Raw genomic sequence first — 21,963 nt, 5'->3', positions numbered from 1 at the left:
AGGAGGAGGGGAGCTGGATAGTGACAATTGGTATGAAGGGTTGCCCCTACATTGACCAAGGTCTTATATGTGGGGTCGCCCCCACATATGGTCTTTGCTTGCAGTATCTGCCGGAAAGATACTACACTTGGATCTTTGCCAAAAGGCCAAGAAAAGCTTAAAAAGCTAAGAACAGCATCTATTAACAACAGACCTTTGATCTTAACCAAAAAGGCCAAGCACAAAAGTTACGGACAGACCGACCAACAGACGGACAGACTGACTTATAGAGTCGCTTGCACGCAACTAAAAAAAAAAAAAAAGAAAAAGAATAATGCATGTAGAGAGGGCGAAAACGAAAACGATACTGAAACTAAAATTCTAATTCAAACGGCCACTGATTCACGTTGCTCGTTGTTTATTTTTCATAGATTGTACAATAAAAGATGCACCACCCCAGATGTGTCAATACTCCATGCATGGGCGAATGGTGGCTTTGTAGAGAGGATACTGGTAGGTGTGAATAGTTTTCTAGCAAGATAGGAGTCAATCTTTGCAGCAGCCTCGTCAAAGACTTCAATATTTTTGTTATAATTAATGTTGCATGAAGGAAAGGGTTACTAAATATATATCCTTCTGGCCATACGAAGCACGGGGGGGGGTGAGACCATAGTTTAGTTATAAAGACACATTCTTCTGTGATTCAACTCAATTTTAATACAGTTCCATCAGCACAATAGTCTGGAATGAGTTACGAAAGCAGGAATAAAAATATGCAGTAGGCAGACATGTATACACGAGAACAATTGAATCCTGTCTTTTCGTCTCGCCTATTGCTAAACGCATGGCGAGAGGCGAGAAAAGAAATAAGTCATGTAAACGTTTAAACTGACTGTTCATAAATTGAGGGGGGGGGGGCGGAAGTTGCCTTCAATGCACAGCTTATAAATCATTCCGTGAGTGACAACATGCTAAGGCTCAAGAAAATAGATTGTAATTACTTAAACGCTAGAGATGAACAGGTTTGGGATTTCTAGCGAATACTAGGACAGACTGCAATCCCTTTTACTCTACGTGAACAGTTCTTCACACTAAATCTGATATTTTGTAGCTTTAAAATGGATACCTAGAAACATGTTTACCAACTTATTTTTGGAGTTGGTTTTCTTGGGGTGGGGAGGAGAAGTCTTACAGGAAACCTATGCAGTAGAAGATTTTTTTTCGGGGGAGGGAGGGGTCTAAAGGAAAAATGTTGCTAAAAGTCTAAAATGTTAATTGCTATACTTTGTGGCCAACCCAAAGTTCTCACTAAATATTAAATCAAGATATTCCATTAATTACACGGACCTGAGAATCCATGATATTGAAAAAGTCAGATCACCAGCAAACGCACATTATAGAAGACTCCTATGTTTGACTTAAGCATTTTGACAATTGCTAGTCGTCCCTCTGGAGGTCATGTAGAAATTAATGAGTACTTAATGAAATATGCCATTTTTCTGAAAATTTGAAGGGGAAAATCGCCAGCCCCCAAATGTAAACAGAATTTTTGTAAAATTATTAAACGGACCTTCTGCTCGGTTAATATCGGCACTTTACTTAGGAATAAACGGTTAATTAAACTGAAGAAGCACCTGTTAAAACACTATACAAGTTCTATATTTGAATACACCCCCCCCCCTCAAAAAAAAAAAAAAAAAAATGCTTAAGCTACACAAAATGGCCGCCAGTAAAAACTAGAGACAACAGTGATGTCGATATCTTCAAAACTACCTGCCGGCCCCAATTTTGAATGTGATATTCATTCATAACACCCGAAAACTTTGTAAAAAAAAAAAAAAAAAAAAAAAAAAAAAAAAAAAAATGGACATTTTAAAGACAAGTTGTGCATTGGTGTATTATCGACATTGATCGCACGCCAAAAAAAAAAAAATATTAAAATAAATAAAACGACTTAGCCGCGATTATTTTTTGGCAAATTCTTTATCACTGATACTTTTCAACTTAGTGTGTCACTTTTTTTTTTTTTTTTTACAACAAAGCTTAAAAAATTAAGTTTTTTTCTTTATTACTAACAGTTCAACCTGGCTTTTCTCGGACCCTATGTGCTGTTTATAACTTGCCCTACGTCTGAATACACTATATAAGTGTTCAAATGTTTAGACCAACAATTGTCTGAGTAATTTTGTAACGACCGCAGAGGTAAATTTTTTTTTATAACTTTGACCCCAATTTTGATCCCTTAACATTATTTTACCCATGTCCAAGTTACCTACATCTACAATTTCAAGTGTTTAGACCCAAAATTGGTAGAGAAATTTGGTAGAATCTGCAAATGTCAACTCTTTCAACTCTGACCTTTTGGCAGACAAATTTTCGCCCACAAACTGATTAAAATGCTTGCCACATTTCTGAATACACGTTATGCATAAATTTCAAATGTTTAGACCCAAAATGGGCTGAGTAGTTTGCTAGAGACCACAAAGGTCAAATCTTTAACTTTGACCTCTTGGCAGCTTAAATTTTCGACCCAAACTGATTAAAAAACTTGCCCTATCTCTGAATACCCTCTATGTAAAATTTCAAATATTTATACTAGAAATTAGCCGGGTAATTTGGTAAAGACTGCAGAGGTAATTTTTTTTTTTTTTTTTTTTTTTTTTTTTTTAACTTTGTCGCCAATTTTAACCTTAACATTTTTTGGAGCTAAAATCAAATTAAAAAGTTTGATCCATGTAGAAATAACCTTACATTTAAAATTTCAAGTGTTTATACCCAAAATTGGTGGAGAAGTTTGGTAGAGTTTTCAAAGGTCAAATCGTTGAACTTTGGCAGCCAAATTTCTAGCCAAAAACTGATTAAAATTTTTTTCCCAAATCTCAACCCTTATGTCAAATCTAGAGTCTCTAGACTGAAAATTGACAGCTATTTGGTAGGGAAATGTACACACTGACCTTTTTCTTTCAAATTTGAATTTTGTAACTGAAGTGTTCCTAGTTTAGGACAGCAAAATTATATAAAGAAAAAAAAAAAAAAAAAAAAAAAAAAAATCGTCTTTGCAAGCCAACAACCGCCGGGTTTGAGATCACCACTGACACCAACCTTCGTCTGTCTGCCTCTTTCTGACCTAACCTGTTAACTCCTTTTATACATGTCTCCCGCATGATTTCATGTGATTTTGCATGACTTCCACCAGAGCACACCTTTTAAAACTATGGGCGTCATCTTGATTTCTTTTTCTCTCTTTCGTTCAACCTCACCTGACACACGTGGTAAGACCTCTGTTCATTTGATCTGTTTTTTTCCCTTTCTTTTTCTCCTTTCCTTCTGCGTACTTTAAACAACATGCCTCCCTGATCTCTGGATCACATTTCATAATCCTCATCCACTATGATGGTCGTCTTTCCCTACTTGGTCTCTGAAGTGTCTCACCATTCTCCCGCTGCACATCGCTTTGCACCGTTTCATTTTCCACTGGCCTGATATCAAGAATATGTCTCGGTACTCCATCTACCACAATGTTGTTGCTAGTATTATTCCCAGTTACGCGTCCTCTGTTCCACTGTGTGGTACATCGTACCCCTGGGGGCTTCACCCATACTTTGTCACAGAGTTTGATGGTCGCTGTTGTCTCCATCTCCCTACTTGCCGACTCAACCCTAGGATGCCTCCAGGAGTATTTGACAGGTGTGGAACTGTCCCTTGCTGTTGCCCCGGTCTAGGTGACCTGTACCAATAGACCGCTTGCTCAGGCGAGATGTTCCCTCTCTCTGCCACTGCCTTTATTGTCCAGTGGTTTCTTTCTACAATCCCGTTGCCACTGTGTCTATAAGCAGCTCTAAAGAATTGATGGATATTCCATTTCTTTAGCACATCCGCAACTGCTGCCGATCTAAAAGCAGTACCATCGTCGGTTAGAAGCTCTTCCACTGGACCGCGCTCCAGAAACACCACGTCAAGGGCTGCTGCTATTTCACTGCCCGTTTCACCTCGCAGCCTTTTCCATAGGGTAAAGCACCCGAGGCCACAGTCAATTATTGTCATGTAAACCCCACCCCTGTAATGGGTAACATCAACTGCGAGTCTTTCCCAGGTCCCAGTCACGCCTAGTTCTCCAGCTTCATGCGCCCTTGGAGCAGGGTCAATTGACTGACACTTGTTACAAGTGCTGACCACTTGTTTCACTTGTTCCTTTCGGACACTTGGATCAACTTTTCTCACCAGGTACAACGTCCTCTCTACCTACATATGGTGCAGATTGTGCAACTTTCGCACCCCAGAGTTATCCAGACGAGTCACTGCAGCAATATGCTCTTTTGTTGGCACAAGCCAGCTTTTTCTCACTCTTGCCTTTGTTCTTCTCAGAGGCAACCATGATTATGCGCAGCTTCAAAGAAAACTCCTGCATCAGCTCAGCCAGCATCCCGAACCTGTGCTTCACTAGCATCTCTGCTGCCCCTTTCGTTCTTATCCTTTTGTCATGTGAAATAATCGATTTCTGCCAAGTAAACACTTGAGCTCTTCTTTCATTTGTGGGATCTCATTTCCCCTTCGAAATTCCAAGCCACCCGACACATTTCATTTCAACTTTAGTCTCAAAACCGCTCCCCTATCCAATGCTTCCAGTGCCTTGGTGACCAACCCAAACTCCTTTAAGTGAACCATGATCGCCCCTACAGTCACAAGAGTTTAATCCACAAGGATGTCGTCGATATATAAGCTCACGGCACCATCTCCCTTCCATTTTTTCTAGAATCTTCCTTAGAATGGAAGACATGATCTTGGGTGCCGAGTTCAGTCCAAACCCCATCCTCGTAAGGCAGTAGGTTCTGCCTTTATATCTGACCAACTGGTACTTCCAGAGTTTCTTGGCAACGCGGAGTTGTAAATAGGCAGATTTTAGATCGACCAACTTAGAGGTACCATTCATTTGCCTCCATTCTCTGGTGGTCTCGCTGCATATATCTACAGCATCACCCCCCCCCTCAGTATGGCACTTGACGTGTCGGTTCAATTCTTGGAAATTGAGTACTGGTCTGACCTTTCCTTTTGTTGGTTGCAGAATGGCCATTAATGGCAAGATGCCAGATTCGATATCATTTGTCCACAGCAACAGTATTCCCTCCTCAATCCATCTGTCCACTTCTTGTTCAAAATCCTTTCTTGCTCCTCCTTTGAGCGAGTTATCGTAACATGCCACCCTGTTTATTAACGTAGGTGGTTCATTTTTCCATGCCCACTCCACTGTCCACTGATTCCGCTCTAAAATCCGTATAAAAATGTATAAAATTATGTCTCCCACATGATTTCACGTGACTTCCACCAGAGCACATCTTTTAAGACTATGGCCGCCATCTCGATTCCTCTCTTTCGCCCAACCTTGCCCGACATACACACAGTAAGACCTATGTTCGTTTGATCTGTTTTCCCCACCCCCTCCTTTCCTTCTGCTAACTTTAAACAACATTAACTAACGATGTAACACTAGAAAATCCTTGTAAAAGGTAGAAGTAATCCTTAGCGACTATTGCTGATTGTGTTGGTTTGTTTAAATTAAACTTGAAACTGTTGAAGTTGCGTTGAGTAATTAAACCCTTAACGACTGATAATTATTTTTCCAATACAATGTGCTAAATAATTTCCTGTCTTTTAGGATTTAATTAGACGTACATAAAATAGTGTTTAGTTTTTAGTAGTGCATAGAAAAAAGAAAAAAAAAGCCAATCACAGGCTATCTTTTTTACATTTTCAAACTCATGTGAGCGGTTTTTACAAAAAGTTTCCTCTTGATTGTTGGAATCCTTACAGAAAACACGTTCCCTGTCTTTTCGTCATCTAGACACCAAGGCACATGAGGATTTAAATCAGCAACTGAAGCACTAGCAGTGTCAGAAATCGCCATTACAAAAGCGTGATAAAATGTTGAATAATTAGACTTACTATATTTCGAAGCTTATAACTTGAAAAATGAAATTTAAACCTTAATTTTTCTTTTCAATAAAAAGACGGAAAGACCAAATTTTAAAATAACAGGTTTAATAGCAAAATATGCAATATTCGTTTTTTTTTTTTTAAATCGGTTTTCTTTAAAAAAGATTTCAACGAATTTTAACTTACTTTGAATAAAATATAAAAAAAAACTAATTAATGGGTACTTCCATTCTTCATTAAGAATTTATCCATATTTATATTCCATGTACTTTTTAAATAAAATAATTTTTTAAGCAAGGATTGAAAAATACCGTGATATCAGATGGTCACAACTGGAAGAAAGGGAGACAAACATCTCCCTTCCAGTTGAGAACTTTGGTGGCCTAAAAGCGGCAAAATTAATCTCCCCTTTCTTTCGTGTTTGCTGTAAACAAAAAGTTAATATGGCCACCATACTTGAAAAATGATCACATTCACTCATAACTTTTATAAACAAACCCTTCGACAAATTTTTCATTTTTTTTTTATTCTCAAGAAATAGTGATTTAAAATATTTTATTTCTTTATCGAATGTTTTTTTTTTAATATCTAAAATAAAACGTTGAATGAAATAGAAAAAAAATTATAGTAAGTGCTTAATATTTACTTGACGATGTTTAAAAAATGAGGTTCCACTTAAAAAAAGGTTTTAAACTTTTTGACAGGTAAATTTGCACAAAACTATTCTTTTTGTTTTAAATTCGATTTTATTTATTGATCTTTTATCTTCAATTTGTGATATATAAATCTGAGGTGAGAAAATTATTTTCACTTTAATAGACATTTCAAAATGGGGGGGGGGAATTTAAAAAAAAAAAAAAAAGTTTGTCTAGAATATTTGGTTTATTGGGAAGAGCATAAAATTTCACACTAAACCTGAAAATATCTGAAAAATTGAACCAATAGAAAAATTGATAAATTTTCAATTTAAAAATTTAACTCGTAAAAGTCAATTTCATTACGTGGAAAAAAAAAAAAAAAGTGGCTGCATGAGCGCACACAGGCACTTCGTAAACACTTGAACTAAAAAAATAATATTTCTATTTTTCAAAAAACTTCAGTATATTATTTTGGAAGTATATTCCATAAAGAAATTAAACAAACCACCTTAAAAGAAATTACCAGTTTTGTATATTTTATTCGGTTTTGTGTTCACGGTGTCAAAAATTCCAAAAATTCTGACACACAGAAGTTAAGGGCCGTTTCTTCAATCCAGCCAAAACGACAAAGGAAATATAAAACTAAAAAAGCGTGTCTTTCAGACAAGTTCCCGCAAACCCCAACTGTTTGCAAGAAACGTTACTTACTTTCCTCTTATTTCCTGCAAATGTCTTTTTTTTAAATTTTCATATGTCTGTGTTCCTTTCTTCTTGCCGACGTCAAAATATTTTTGCTACCAAATATAATTGGGAAAATGCCAATAATTTGCAAACAGTTGAAACTAGCGTTTTATGCTAAGTAAGAACCACGTGAAATAATTTAACACGAAATACATTTGTGTAAATATCAAAAGATGATGTCACTTAAAAGGGTATACGCACCATCCCATTTTGGTATTTACTACTAGAATTTCCATCCTTTTATTATTTCTTTTGTTCTTGATTTATTTGTATAGTTATCGTTCGCTCATCAAGAATGACTTTAAACAGATTAAGAGTGGAAGAGCCTTAATATTTTTTTCAATAGGAATCCCTTTACTAGAAAAAAAACTTGCATTGAATTAATGTCAGAAACATTTTTCAATTGGAAAAATTTTAATTTCAAAAATATTTTAAAAATTATCTCATAAATAGTTGACGCAATTAACACTAAAATAAGTGAAGCTTGTGAAAAAGCTAATATTAATTTAGCAAAAAAGCGGTACGTTGGAAATTGAACCGCTAGAAGAGGTTCGTTTACAATATATTTAAAAGGCTCATTAGACGGAGTACAGCAGGCACAGCCAAAACTGAAGGGAGTAAGTATTTTTTGATAGTGTCTAAATATCTACAAAAAAATATACAATCAATGCAAAATTTTTAAATGAAGAATAAACTTTATAACAGTGTACTTTTTCATGAGAAAAAGAAAATATATGAACTAGCTGTACCCTGCCACGTGTTGCTGTGGCTCAAACTGGTGCAATGGAAAGTTCCAAAATAAGGAAATGCATGTTTCTTATAGGTTTAATTTCCCAATTCGCACGAGTACAGTTTTTGTTCCATTTTCTTAGCTGATATAAAGATTTGCTTTGGTGACTCTTGAGCACGTAACAAATTGTCCATGTGAAAAAACAGTGCAGCTGTAAGCCACACAATTGTAAAGATTGATTCCTGAGCTTTGCTGATGGTTATTGCAAATGACAATAAAATTGGAAAGTGCAATGGTGTATCTTGTGGAATCATAGAAATGTGTGGAATGAAGATATATTCACCTGTGAAAGGTCCTGTTAAGATTGTTGTTTCTATGATATTGTTTGTTAATTTTTTTTTAATGCAAACGATGTGCCATTACAAAGCTTGGATTGGTTTATATTTCACAAAATGATAATTAGTACCCAATTTTCAGTTGCAGTGCACACGGTGGCATCCCTGGCAAATACAGCCGTTGGATAATTAACCACTTTATCTGCTTCCACAGTGTCGATGGATTTGTATTTGAATACCTCACTTGGAATTTTACATTGAATAATAGCGTTAAGTTCATGGACGTCTTTGTATTGAGCTGCAAGAATAGCTTGTTCACTCAGTCGAGTGGAATTCATATAATTAATTTGAATATCTGCAAAAACCTTTTAAACCAACTCTTTTGATGTAATAAAATTACAGAAGGTAAGAGTCAGAGAATTCTGCCCTTAACTCGGATCAGCTGGCACTTTCCATACCAATTTCCCACAACTGATGCAAAAATTTCTGTGCGGATCGAGCAGTCTGCAACTGGACACATATTTGGAGTTAAGTTTAATGTCTTCACGTGGTACCAAAAAAGTAGAGTATTTGAGGCAAGGATTTATTTCATCTGCTGGTGTTGATTGAGAAATTACAGGTAACATTTGTTTGAAATCTCCTGCAAGCAATATTACTGCATTCTCCAATCTTGCAAGGATCGACCAAGAGCTTCAAGTGATTTTTTTGCGTACCATTGTGCATTCGTCCTAAACAATAAGTTTGCATTTCTGTAATATTTTTGCCTATACTGAATGTTTTGAAGATGTTGAACATGAGATTTTTTAAAAATTGAAGGTTTCAAAGTAGAATAAATAGTTCTACTTTGTAGCAAGGTCACAGGTATTCCGCATGCAGCAAGGGCTAAGGCTATGTCATTTTATCACCGAATGGCTGCCAACTGGTGCTGTTCAAGGTAGCAGTAATTTCCAAACAACTACACTCACAGTCAGTAAATTAGGTGACTAAAATAGGATTTATCCATGTTTTGACAGTGCCTTATTCACTGTAATTAATTTAGGAGACTAAAATAGGATGAGGGATTAGAGATGGACAGATAGAGAAGATATATAGATAGAAAAGAGAAAGTGAGAGGGAAATAGAGAAAGGAGATAGAGAGGGAGAGAGTTAGAAAGAGAGGGAGCAAGACAGGAAAGGAGAGAGAGGGAGTAAGAAAGAAAAAGGAGGCTCAAGAGATGGAGAGGGTGATATAGAGAGAGGGATGGAGAGAGATATAAAGAGAGGAGAGAGAGAGGGGAGAAACAGAAGGTGAACTACACTTCACCGCTTTTTCCTCGATCAGTAGAGAAATCCTTCGAGACTGAGGCATTTTTTTATTTTTGTTACTACCCAGAGTACCCTTTTTTCGGGAGCTAGATTTTCCACACATTAGAAATCGACCGGCTTATCTGTACTTTCACCTAACAAATTCATAAACAAAGATTGTAAAACTTGAATTTTACGTGAAAATACTATTTTTTTTAAAATAGCTTGATAACATAAATGCATAAGTGCCACTTTATTTTAAATATTTTTTTTTCTAAAGGACTGAATAAATCCACAATGAATTAAATTTTAAGTGTTGTGTGATTATTTTTTCAGCGTTCAGTTTGGCAACGCTAGAAAAAGTAAAGAAAAATGTTAAATGTAGAAACGGGGGGGGGGACCTACCGTTCATTTGTATTTCTTGTTAAATGTTTGTAGAAAATGTCATTTGTCAAATTTTAAGCAATTTTTGCAATAAATAGCAACTTCGTGAATTTCACGACTTGCCTCAGCGTATTATAAACACCCGAACCTCCCCATGTTAAGAACAGCTTTTGAGGTTTGTGAGGGAGGTTTTTAATCTGAAAGCCGTTTTTAACATGGGGAGGTTGTGTTTATAATACGCTGGGGCAAGTCGTGAAAATTAAACAGCAACTTTCTTATTTTATTAGTTTAGTTTCTTATTCTGTTATAGTTTAGAAAAAGTTAAAAACTTTATGTAAACAATGCCGTGAAAGAAACTAAACAAAACGTAATGTTTGATGGGTGAAAAGCCTTAAGATCGGGACGATAAATGAATTTAAATTTTTAAAATAGGGGATGTTTTTTTTACTTATCGATTAAAATTTTGTAATTCAAGAGTCATTGAAACGGAAGTTACTGGAAATAAAACCGAGCAGTCTCACAGAAACGACTTATAAAAAACATTTAATTTATAATTGGTAATAATTTATTTTGATAACATAAAAACATTCGACTCTAAGGAATTAAATTGGTAATGTAAAAAATATCGTTTTATTGATAACTAAAAAACGATGAATTACACACATACATATATTATTTTTATGAAAAATTACTTTTAAATCTTTGAAAAGTAAATTTTCTTTTAGTGAGTCCAATCTCCAATACTGCTATTACACATGAAATTGAAGAATCGATACAAAAAACAAAGAAAAACCCCTTTCGGCAATTTATGTGATATTACTTCATCCACGGAAGACCATACAACACAAGAAAGTTTTATATTTACAAAGAGTTGTTACCTCTCTTTGCCAAAATTATGTCAAAGTCTGCCGCTACACGATGCCACAATTTTAAGAGCCAACACTTTCTAAGGAAAGTCTTTCACAAATTATGTGATAAAAAATTGGAAAATCAATTTTATATCATTTATGTAAAAGTATAATTGTTCACAGGTTGCAAATCGGAAAATGATTGTAATCATGAAATTAAAAATACATTCAATTTTTTTAAAATAAAAATGGTTGATGTAAAACAATACCAGAAAAAAACAAAAAAAAAAAAACAAAGTATATTTGGTGAAAGTGCACTGGGGAATCACCCGAAGATTTACCTTTAAGAAGTTGATTACAGGGAGGTTGAAAATAAAATGCCTTTCAGAATAAACACCCTCAACCTACTCATATTAACGGCTTTCAGAATAAACACCCTTTGGAGGTTGGACAACCAGCGCGCATTGACCGTTTATTTTTATTTACAGGTATTTACTAGGAAAAATTTAGAGCTTAATAGAAATTAGTGCGAAGGAAAAAATTTAACGCGAAAATAAGATAATATTGAAGATATTTTACAATAAATACGGTTTGTAATTATAATTTAATTCAATTATTAAAAAAGGATATTTGCCCGTTACATTAAAAAATATTTTAAGGATAGGATTGACCACAAATGAAGGGGTTATGTCATCTATCATTATCAATAAAGACTGCAAACATCACTGGTTTTGGGGCTAAGATCGGAGTGTAACGTCTGTTCTGATGATACACTTAACCTTTCCTCATTCAATGGAGAAATCTTTGTTCTTAAAGAGTTCCCCCATTTTGGAGAGCCTGATTTTCCCTACGTAACTAATCTTGTCTAACTGCCCTGATGAATGATGATGAATGAAGGTGTTGTCTCAAACATATGGCGCCTGGCATTCTCAAAATGGTCACCATCTGGTAATGGGCAGCCTCATAGTTGCTTAACTTCGGGGGTTATAAAAAGAATTAAACCCTTATTGTTCACTTAATCATCAAAACAAACGTTAGGACTAAATAAATTTATTTAGTTTGGTAAAGGCTACCGTAGCTTCTTTAAAGTTAAATTTTGGATTTTTTTAATTTCACCACATGACATCCACATATGGAGATAAAAGATAATTATTTGAAATTCAGGTACTCGCGTTATATTTTTGCATATTCTTACAATCATCCGAAATCTTTTAGAAAAATAAAATTTATTCAAAAACAATGGCGTTTTTGTTGTTTTTTTAAATTTAAAATTCTATTTCGTTTTTACTTACAGATAAATTTTTTCTGCGTCTGAAGTGCGCGATGAGTTCCCCATCTTTATGTGTCCCGTTTTCAAGCTGGACTTTATATTAAATATAATCAAAGTCTTCCATCAGACTTTTGCATTACTGATATGCTTAAAAGAAAGGTAAGTCTTTGTTCTTGTTCAGAATCTCCTCTATATTAAAAAACAAGAGATCATACAGATTTCTTTATGTAATTGTTTATGTACGATCATACAGATTTCTTTATGTACTTGTGATGAAACAAAAATATATTCCAAAGATCACCTTAAAATATTTTCATTTTTAAATAAAATTTTTTTTTTAAGTATCTGAAGAGTTACTGCCTCGCTTGCCATTTTGAAATTCAAGAACCAAAAAGGAGATAATCAAGTTTATACTTAACCGCTTAAAATGATTTTCTTTCAAAGTAAAACAACTTCGTCAATTTATCTGATTTTTGGAATATATTTTATTTTGTCGTGGGTAGGTACATACATCATACAGATTTGTTTTTTTTTGTTAATATAGGGGAACTAGACACAAGAACCGCTTTGTTTTATAAGAAATAATAAAATCACTGTTTAATAAACAGGGTTTCTTTAAAACAAAACAAAAACAAACAAAAAAATCAAACCATACAATGGATTAATTTGCGCAGGCATTGCTTGGACAAATCAGATTTAAGTAATCATAAAAATTGGGAGTTAACCTCTTCAATATAAGAAAGTTTCAGAATGTAAACTTTTTTCTCTTGATTTATGTAACTCGTGTATATTTCTTAAGAGGTCTCTACGTGACAACTGTTGGCCTTTACATAATGCAACTCGCCATTCTTCGATGCAACATCATTAGTCACGCAACAAGCTGTAGAGCTAATTTGAACGGCTTTCAGATTCCAGTTTTTAATGAAAAATGGAAAAATGAAACTAGTTCACAAATCGTTTTCCGAAAGATTTGTTTATGAATAAGGAAAGGTAATTATTATTGAACAAAAAAACATGGCTAACTTATTTAAATAATAAAAAAAGCATAACGAACAGTTACTAGAACTTTTTAATTTGCAAATTGTTGACCATATATTTTGGGTTGTTGTAAGGTTATTTAAAATAAAGATTAAAAAACAAAATCCAAATCATTTTAGAATCTAAAGTGGGAGATTAGTTTCATATACAAATATGATGTAAAATATCTCTGGGTCATCCTAAAATTTTAGAGCAGTTACCACTAACCCTAAAATCAGGGTGGCATGAACGTAAAATTGCACAATCACCCAAGAAAAAAATTGTTAACCTACCCTCAGAATTTATCTTCTATAACAAGAAAAATATTTGATTAAGTGTCCAAAAACATTAAGATGACCCAAAAATGGGTGATAGTTTTTATGTTAAATTAATAGTGGGAATCAATTTCGCATATATCTTAAATTGTTTTTTTCTTTCCACTTTACATGTTCACATGTAATCGCCTAAAAAGTAAAATCTCATTTTTTAGGAGGGTAACTTAGTGAAGAGAGCTAATTTACAATATATATATATATATATATATATATTGTATATATATATATATATATAAAATGTACATATGGGTTTTTAGTTCTCTCCCACAAGAACTAAACATCAGGGCCGTAAAGTAGGATTGACAAATCAGCACTAACCTGCAAAAAGTGCTTGGGCAGCAGCTCGTCAGTATTCTACGATAAGTGTACCTCAGGCGAAATTACCCCCCCCCCCTTCTCAAAGGGCAAAGCTTAGGATGGTGGACCGCCTAGAACAAAACTCCCACCACAAAATCAACTGGAACCTACAGGAATGGTTCAAGCTCTTGATTTGGGGGACTGAGGAAATTATGATTATATTTCATATTATTTCTGTTCAAAGTCATCCAGTCGTAAAAATTAACAAATTGATAAATTAGTATCACATCTATATTTGTGTTTTAAAGTTCAATAATCTAATCTTGAATTAATTGAAAGAAATAAAGGTTAAAAAACATGGTGCTTCTACAGAATTCTAACTCAACAAAACCAACATTTATTGAATTAAATCTAAAGCTTAGGTTATAGTTTAGGGTTAAAAATATTTTTAAAAATCGGTTCAAATTCTATATAAGAACAAAACACTGACCAATAAAAACAGTCTGCAGTTTACAAAAAGTGTATCAGTTCTGTCCTCAAAGAAATCCTTCTAGACGCAAACTTTATTTAAGGTTTTGTTTCAATTCATAGTTTATCATTTGCCCTCCCCCAAACACACACAAACTTTAGGTTTACCCTAAAAGGGGGGGAGGGTGGTAAACGCTATTTATTGAATAGGGACTCAAGTTCACAAGAAACCTGAATTACATTTAATTGCTGCGGATTCCAAAATATGAATAGATAGTATAAAAAGTAGATGTATCAAAGAAAGTTCATTTCCATACTGAAAATATTACAAATGATCAATTTTATCAATTGTTCTCGTGCAAAAGCGTCAGGACACAAAATGTTTCTACTTTTGTTTATCTAATAGGCGCTTTCCATTTATGTGGACATAACCGTTTCTTAAATTTGTTTTTTATAGATAATTTAAATTTGATTTTTCGTTATGTACTAAGTATTTATTAATGAAACCTATATAAAATTTGTTCCTTATTTCATTCTAAACACTTTAGAGAACTCAAAAATTTTGCATTTGACAGTTATTTAAAAGTTTTTGAAATTTTAAGTTTTTATATTTTCTAAAACATGTAATGAGATGGTTGCTTAGCAGTGAGAGGAAGAATACAAAGACTATATATATATATATATACACTAATAGAGAGTTAGAAACTATGCTAACACTGCCTAGCAGCAGTAGGAGAAATACATATGAGACAGGAAGAGAAAGACGCATATATACCAATAGAGAGTAAAAAAAAAAAAAACTATACTAAACGTGTCTGCTTGTTATGTTGGTTTCTGAGTACATATTTTAAAGTAATAAAACGGATGGGGAAGTTAGAAACTGTTTTATTAATTCTCTGGAGATTTTTTGTGTAGTTTGATCTTTTATTTCAGTTAAAACATTACCTATTCACGTGTCAAAGGCAAGTTACTTTTCTACTTAACTGAGTAAGTTTGTTTTAACTTATTTTAAAGCGTTTTACTTACAAATAAAGTGTACAACACATTACTGTTACCAAATAAGAAAATAAAGTACTTGTACCGAATCCTAACCATATGAATAAACAATTTTACTAGTGACAGAAAGAAAACATACAACAAATCAAAGTAGCTTTATTTTTTTTTTTAACTAACAGGCCACCCAGTGTTGTCAGACCATAAAATATGCTTGCATATATTTTAATTTATGCAAATTTTGTATTTATTATAAATACAATTCTCTATTGATTATTAGATCGTATTCAATATAGTGATATTGCAAGTTAAAAAACGACTTGGTACCATCAGCTAGAATTAAAACTAAAACATTTAGCATTTCAGCCTTATTCAGTATCATCTGAGCTAACCACAGATTGGTAAAACTTTACATCTTAATTACCTTTAAAACTTTACATCTTAACTACCTTTAACAAATGTACGTTTGCACATGCATGGATGGTAAACGTTTAGTTGACTTACACCTACTAAGTTTAAATTTTGACCTCTTAGTAGCTATCTTTACTGACTAAAAACCAAATGGAATTTGTTTCATAGGTACACATCCACTCAAGTTTCAAGTCTTTAGACCAAAAATAGAGAGGAGTTCGGTAGACTGTTCCGCACAATCATTATGTGCTAGAACTTTTTATCCTAAATGCTATGTAATTATGCACAATGTAGAAAATATGCATCAATAGAACCGATGCATAATAGTGAAATGAAACCAATCATCCAATAAGAAACCATAAAAATGAATTCATGAAATATGCAAATTAGTTAATGGCAGTATATGAAGAATTTAACTTTTAGAAAAAGCAGGGATTTAATGTCAGTGCGACAGAAAACTAAAATTTATGTGTATATCTATATAGATAAGTAAATAAGGTACTTGTACAAAATTCTACACATGAAAAACAAAATGTTATCCATAACGAAATGAAAAGGTTGTACAACATAAAAATCATGTAAAAGTGAGTATTTTGATTTTTTAAAGTACTTCAAAATGCTTTTTGTAAAGCACTGGATACCTCCTTAGTGCTTGTAGTAACGTTGTGGAGCCTCCCAAGTTTTTTTTTTTTTTAGTACTAACTTAGAAAAAGTTTATGGTGGAAGAAGGGTTGGAAATATGGTTTTAGTAGCGCTTTGATGGCCTCCTTAATTGTATTTAATGCTTTCAGTAGCGCTCTAAGGGCATTCTGAGTTCATTTTTTCAGTGCTTAGTTATGAAATTGTTTTTATTTTGTGATATTCTAGCAAAATATCACAGATAAACTTTATTTTAAAACAATTCCAGAATATAGAGATAAAGAAATAAGAAATACCACCAATAGCAATGGCCAATGATTCGTTATCTGAAAGTACCTCTTAAACTCCTCGGCCTAACGTTCACAGGAAACAGGAGTTGGAACAATTACATGGAGAGCATTGCCAGGGCCGCTGCGAAGGTGGGCTCTCTACCATGCTAGAAAGCTACTAACGCCCGAAAGTATCCTGTACCTCTATAAGGCCACCATTCGCCCATGTATGGAGTATTGCCGTCATATTTGGGCTGGTGCATCTGCTACTAGTCTCTCGCTCCTGGACAAGGTTCAAAAGAGACTCTCCAACCTGATAGGTCCTGAACTGTCATCTAAACTTCAGCCTCTGTTCCGACGAAATGTTGCATTCCTCTGCCTGTTCTACAAGTATTTTAATGGTGACTGCTCTGACGAACTGCAAGAACTTGTGCCCCCACAACGCAAATACCTTTGACAAACCTGACAAGCAGCTAAATCCCACCCCTACACAGTAGACATCCCTAGATGTAGGAGACGTTTCTGCTCCAGAACTGCTAGACTTTGGAATTCCATTACGGGTCCTTGCTTCCCCAACTGTACTGACATGTTCAAGTGTAACGTGAACCAATGTCTTGCTACTAAACTCCCTACATAGTACGCCAGTAGCTTATGTTCCTGATAGTAGCCCCCTACACCAAAGTGGCAATGTGCTTTGTTTGGCATGAAAATGTAATAAAAAATAAAAATGTTTTAAAAGAAATGTTACTTTGTTAATGGTGCTGGTGCATAAACTAAAAAACAAAACTCTAGAGCAGTGGTTCTCAACCTTTTTTACTCATGGACCCCTTTTCCCTTGGTGGACCTCTTCATAACTATTGGTCATAAGACAATTTTCTATTTTTCACTAATATAAATTTTGAGGTTTTAATAATCTAAGAAATATATAATTAAGCTTTATTTTTAAATGAAAACTAATTTAATGCAAATAAAGTATTCTACAACAACTATAATAATTTTGTTATATTTTTCCTGTGGACCCCCAGAAATATTCCATGGACCCCTAGGGTCCATGCGGACCCCGGTTGAGAACCATTGCTCTAGAGCAATAAATATGCTGCGTAAAATAGCACTTGGTTTTGTAGATGTAAAAATGTGTGAAATAATGCAGTAGGCTACTTGCAATGTGGTTGAATCCAAATGTACTCAATATGCTAAATATAGCTGATATGTTATTTTACTCTTATGTCGAATTGAACAGCGGGTCAATGCCCTAGATTGGCTAGGAGCTGAAAGAGGGTATGAAAAGATACAAAGAAATAAAAGTAAAGAAATGGGGAAAGACAGAAGGGTAGATATGCTTTTTTTTTTTTTTTTTACAAATAACTTTACTTTTTCAAGCAAAAAAAAGATTTCAACTTGTTACAAACATGCAAAAGCATTTATTAAAAAAAAAAAAAAAATATATATATATATATATATATATATATATATAATCTTAAATAATGAGATTAGTTAGAAAGGCATTTATTGTAAGACATGAAAATTGGCAAAAAAAAAAGTTTTAGAAACTTAAATTAAGGTACAAGATTTAATTTGAAATTTTTCGAAGTGCAGGTTATTAAACCTTAAAGTTAATTTTTTTATACCTTTTTATAATCTAAAAATTATTTTATTTTGTTATGTACATTTTATCGCACTTCAAACTTTAATTGAAAATTATATATCTATAATTAATTGCTAAATAATTTTTTTAAGCACAATAAAATTTACTCAAATCCAAGGTAATTTTAGATTCAATTTAAATTAAATCTTTATCCTTGTAACGCTTATAGAAATACACTTTGAAGATTGATGAATTTCAAATCAAATCTATTTAAATGTTAAAGTTATAATCCACCAGAATGGATTCCCTTTTCTTCCTGAACAAGAAAATATTCTTTGTTTACAGGTTGAAACTAGCAAAAGCAAATGAATTTCTTCGAAATCTGAAAGGAACTTAGCAGTTAAACTATCAAATACAAAGTCATTTCTGGTTTCAAAGTTCTTAAATGCCTGACATATTAAACAATCGAATGTTTTTGAAGATATTTACATCTAATAATAAGCACTTATGCAGTTTAACATCCCAAACACATAGTTTTCATTTTAGGAGTTCGATCAACAGCGCTCGGTAAAAATGGCAGAAGTGGATAGGTAAAAATGGCACTGACAATGAAAAATTAGGACCGTTTGAGAAGTGCGGGCTAAGCTCCTAGTTTAAAATAGGACTAAGCCCCCTTAGCTTTTGTTTGAAAAAAGTCAGTTTAGTAAGGTTCAAATTCTGTAGAAGCACTGAAAAGTATTTTATAAATATGAATGTATAATAATCTGAAAAAGTCTAAATATTTACCAGTGCCGTATTATGCAATTCATTTTTTTACGTCTTGAAAATGGAAACTTAACGATTTATCGCTGGTGGCCACTGCTTTTAGTTTTCTTGCATCAAAACGTTTTGCTTTTTAAAAAACATACAGAAAATCTACAAAATTGATTTATAAATTTTTATTTACAAATCAATAAATCGGAATGTTCGGTTTGTTACTTTTACAATAGACTTTAAAACGTTTATTCGATTTGAAAAAAAAAAGTGTCGAACATTACGGGAGAATAAGAAAAATGATTATGACAAAAAGGATCATATTTAAAGTTTCGATAAGGACTAGAATAAAAAAAAATTACCGGTAGAAATCCACCCGATAAAAGTTACGATAACATCTCAGCTAGAAGAAAAACCAAAACAAAAAACAAAAAACTGACAATTGCAGTAGCGTAAAAGTAACTTAAAAATCTATTTAAAAGGGTTTGACAAAAATTAAATCCAGAAGAATGCATTTCTGTTTCTCCGTAAACATGTCAGTAATTTTTAATCTTAATGCATTGTACCGTCGATGCAAGTTAGATCGAAAACTAAATCTTTAGTTTTGTTTATTTTATTGTTTGTTTTTAAATAGATAATGGCGCTACGCAACTACGTCCAGAGACAGAAGAAAAATAAGGCGCAACTCAGTAAAAGATAGAATGTGCATTTCAACACAAGGCTGAGAAACTGAAGTCGCGTGCATTTGGTCGGAGCGAAAAATGCACTGGCACGTTCCAATATTGTTTCGATTACATTAAGAGAATTTATTCTAGAAGTAAAATAAATTCAAGTAGAGATTAATTTGGAAGTGTACACGTTTTAGACTGAACTACTTATATGAATTATATATATAAAAAAAAATTTAAAACTAAATAGTACAACAACGGGCTGGTTTGAATACGGCTGGGCCATGTCAAATTTTTAACTGCACATGACGCCATTAACTGGAACAGATTTGCTGCTGCGAAGTAATTTACGATTAAAATAAGAATAAGGACTATTGTGTATTACTTACGGGCAAAATGTGTTCGTTTAAATTTTAAAGTTTTGTTTTCGTTTACGAGATTGACATAAGTAATTCTTTCTCGAAGATTAAAAAAAAAAAAAAAAAAAAAAACTCCTTCAAAACATTGCATGTGCTACGTAAATCGGTTTTAAAATTTGATTTATTTAAAATAAAATAAATTAAAGACCTAAAGAAAATATAGAAAAATAAATGTTCAAAACCTACGGAACTTTTTTTTAAAACTTAAAAATGATTTAGCATTTTTTTTTTTAAATAAATTTCCACGAAGTCGGAAACTCAGCATGTGCTTATTCGTTATCGCGTCATGGAATTTTCTCCTCGGACTTTTTTATTTTTTAAACCTTGCTAGAATACAGTATTCTAAAAGAAGGTTTGATAATATAAATTGATGAATTATGAAATACATTTTACATAAAAGGTTAAAGCGTGGAGGTGCTTTGTTTTGTTGAAAAAGGCAAACCAAATGCACGCAAGGGAAACAATTTGGATACTGGGTACACACACACTGCCTCAATTCATTTACAATAATGAGATATTTAAGTAAACATCCAGAAAACGTAAATATAATTTACGACAGCGGTTTTAAAGACCAAGCTAGAATTTTACGTGTTTAAATGAAATAAAAATCAAAAATAAAATGAGCATTTAACAATAGCCACCAACAAGAGGGGAAAAAATTGGAGGTGGCAAATATACAAAGAAATGCTGGCAAGGAAAGTTACTTTTCTACCTGGATAAATTTTGTGTTAAAACAATAAATGTCATGTAATCAATCGTTCAAAAATTACACAAAAATACCGGCAACAAAAGTATGCAATTTGGTTGAAAATTGCATTTCCGCACGGTTTCATTTTCGATTTTGGAGAGATTATAGAGACTACGTGATAACCGTTTTTGCTCATTCTAACTGTTAGAAGCTAAAAAAATAAAATAAAAGCGAAAACAAGTTAAAACAAAATTAGAGTAACTTAACTAACATTTGTGCATTTTTGTTTTGATTGTTAAAAAGAAAAAAATGGCTATTAGTTCACGGATTGTAAGATATCACAAAGATGGTTATTAAAATATATATATATATATATATATATATATTAACGTTTACTTGGTACTTCTACAGATTTTGAACTCAATTTATTTTTAAAGTTTAGTTCGGTTCAAATTCTGTAGAAACAGTTTTTCCAACTTTTTTTTAATGTCAGGGGGAACTAAATTTCGTTGTTTAGTATCATTTTCCATTAGTTTGTGCCACCCCCAAGTTATAACCAAACATTTTTAAACTCTTCAAATTTTATATTTTCATTATAAATAAAATCGTCTTAAAAGAAATAAAGACGTGGGGGGGGGATTAACAGACTTCAGATTTTAAATGGAAAACTTAAAGACCCAATAAAATGTATCTGTTCTGCTAAAGAAATCTTTCTAGACAGAGACTATTTATTTATGCTCGATTGACGCTTTCTACAGGAGAGCTAGATTTCCCCACTTCACGTTAAAAACTGACCTTGTGTCTAACTTTAGCATTATGTGTACAGACAAATAGACTTAACCTAAAGAGTACGGATATACAGTATTAATAAGCAATCATTAATTTAAGGGAAAAAAAGGGGGGGCAGTTTTGTTGATCTTCAGAGCAAGGAATTATTTTAAGACAGCTAACAAGAAAACCATTTTCCGAACTAAGTTTTATGTCCATTGCATTTTAACTTGAAATGGAAAACGACCCACTTCGAAGGAATTTGTTTAAACCAAGATCTTAAGAAAACGCAATAATAAATGGTTAAATTAAATTTAGTGCTTATGCACGTAGGTTACCGTGCTTAAAAATAAAAATAGTATTTTTCAGTTTAAATTCAAGTTTTACGATATCTTCCTTTATTAAATTAGGTGGAAGTATAGAATAGTTACAAAACACCCTCATGTTAAGAATAGCTTTCAAAATAACATTTCAGCGCGGTAACATAAGTACCAATTAAAGATCAGCTCCAAT

The 21,963-nt window shown here is 33.2% G+C and overlaps 1 protein-coding gene across 2 annotated transcripts in view; it reads right to left on the bottom strand.

Moving 5' to 3' along the window:
* The window catches only part of LOC145272500 (retinal-binding protein-like), a 573,911-nt gene that overhangs the window by 403,147 nt on the left and 148,801 nt on the right, over positions 1 to 21,963 (bottom strand). The gene's annotated exons all lie outside the window — the stretch shown is intronic.

This window comes from Euprymna scolopes, chromosome 1 (assembly GCF_053919585.1).
Source record: "Euprymna scolopes isolate OS-2025 chromosome 1, ASM5391958v1, whole genome shotgun sequence".
In the NCBI taxonomy this organism is placed as follows: Eukaryota; Metazoa; Mollusca; class Cephalopoda; order Sepiida; family Sepiolidae; genus Euprymna; species Euprymna scolopes.
The sequence above is the reverse complement of the archived record's forward strand: the minus strand, read 5'-3'. Positions and strand labels throughout refer to the sequence as shown.